Here is a 2,500-nt window from a genome sequence, read left to right as displayed (position 1 = left end):
CAGACGACCAGAGGACCAACCTATTATGACGCCTAGCCCGCCCTATCGATGACGTCGGTGCTAACCTGCTGCTCCCAATACAAATCATGCGTATTGGTATTTTGATTTATCCATAACTCTACTCGCCGGAAATAGCAGAAGAAAGCGTGTGAATCAAAAAGCATTAGCCCCGAATGTCCCATTCGTCCTCGGTTCAGAGGACCAGCAGTGTACTCGACCGTCGATTAGAACTACTCAGGTGAATGCTCAGTAAATGCTCTACAGTACAAAATGATTATTCCTGTTTGCGTATTATTCTTTCGTTCGCCTTTTTTTTTCCTCTTTTTTTTCTATCGTGCAGTGTTGGTGGGTTTAAGTACTTCTTTTTGTGCTATTTTGTGTAACAGTGTACGTGTAAGGGTGTAAGTGTGTATAACAGTAGGGACAAACAGTGCACACCTTGCCACGGAAGCACAAGCCTCAGCAAAGTTAAAAGGAATGCATTGAAACAATTATGAAACGGTGGTGTACTCGTGTCGTTGGCAAGGACCAAAAATCCGAAAATTCAACTACTAAATGTACGACTGCTAAATGAAGTATGTTTGTAGGTGTGTTATTGTGTTTAAGTTAGTGATCAAGGGTGTAAAGGTTACTAAAGTTAGTCCCAGATCTGGGCCCTGGTCAAATTCCTCGTGTAAGTTGCCCTATTTTGATTGAGACGCTCGCTTATTGTGTAAAAATAGTGCGCGTAGTATACTTAGTACGACGATTCCCGGATCCAACCAGGCTTAACCTTCTGTTGGGACATTCGGGGTGGAAGAAAACGGCATAAGTAACAAGTTGTAATAGTAACAGTAGTAGCAGCGTAGTAGTACAGTTTCGTTTGTAGTAGTAGTTCAATTAATAGCAATAACAGTAGCGGTAGTAGTAGCAGTAGTAGTAGTAGTAGTAGTAGTAGTAGTAGTATTAGTAGCAGCAACAGCAGCTATGCTTCTCTAGAAGCAGTAGTAGCAGCTAGCTAGTTCGGCCCTGGCTACTGGCGATAGCGAACGGTCCTGGTCAATGTTGCGGTCATCGGTATAGCGCCAAGAAGCGGTATGAAGCGAAAGACTCAAACTCTAAAAAAAAACCCACAGAACAGCGCGAACGAAGGCAATTCCAAGCAGCTTATTTGTGGGCGACTGGGTTAAGGTTTCTCTACTAATAATAATCATCTATCATTCAACAGACATCGACTCACTAGTGATCGAATTCAAATCACTCTTTTTTCCATTATTCAATAACAATCTTTAGCGCGAACGATCAGTGCGTCGCGACGATAAACTCAACTAGCGGAATCGGTATCCGATTCCAATTTTGCATAGATGTTCAATATAACATATGTGGCTAGCATCTGTCTAACGAGTTTCATATTAATGTGCCACCTCTCCTTTTCCTCTCCTATTTCTATCGTTATGCCATCCATCCTCTAGTGGATCAGAACAACAGCACAGTACGGTTTTAACGTACGTTTAATGCCCACTTCGTGTGAGTTGGAGAGAGAATTCGGGAACTGCATAGCGTACTGCACTGTTTGTGTACCGCGACTAACGCAAAACCGGCGCGACCAATGGCATCCGCTGTTCTGCGCCGATCCCAAACCATGGCCACTAGCTCGTGTTGAACGGTCATGAACGCACCTGAAACCTAACCCACTAGACGCTGCATCGATCGATTGCTGCCCGATTGCCGCTGGATAATCTTATGTTTTTTTTTTTTGCTACTTTATAACGTTTGCAGGCATTGTAACTTGGCTCGTTAACGCTGGAACGCGTGCTGCTGTGATGCTAGGTTTACTATAGTTAGTTCACAACGCTCACAATGCACGGCGCTGCATCCATTTTATTCGCTATACTTAATAATCATTTGATTTGCAACTATTCGATTTTGCGTTCTTCTAGTAAGATAGTCGTGTGAATGTGTGTAAAAGTGTGTGTTCTGTGAGGGTCAGTGACCGTTGCAGCGGTTTGGCAACTGTGTAAGAGCCTGTTGGTTGCTTCTATTACATAAGTAACTTCGAGCTAAGAGACAACGCGCCGCGCATATATTAAACATATGCGTTTGCATTGGCTATCGCCATCTAGCACGATGGTTCGCGCAGTAGTATTTGGTTTGCCTATGTTCTTGTTTAAAACACAATTAAAATAATTTACTTTTACACCATCTACATATAGATGAGGAGCCGTTAATATAAAAGTTATACTTCAATCAAAGTAGTTTCCGATTTGCGTCAGTACACTTAGTATACTTAGTTCCAAAAATACAACACTACAGTATCAAACAGCGTCCCTTCTCCGTATCAAATCAAGATGCTCTCGTTTAAATATTAGCTCTCTAAGCACCTGTCCTAATTCCGCTCCCTCGACGGTTCTACTGTCGCGCCACTTCCTCCGTTTCCCTGCTTTTGCTCCGTCGCATCGTTTAGCCTCAGCTTCTGCTGCGTTTTGATCGGCTTCGCTTCCTCCATTGTTCGGCCCCATTT

The sequence above is a fragment of the Anopheles darlingi genome, chromosome 2, assembly GCF_943734745.1.
Source record: "Anopheles darlingi chromosome 2, idAnoDarlMG_H_01, whole genome shotgun sequence".
NCBI lineage: Eukaryota > Metazoa > Arthropoda > Insecta > Diptera > Culicidae > Anopheles > Anopheles darlingi.
This window is presented reverse-complemented; position numbering follows the sequence as displayed.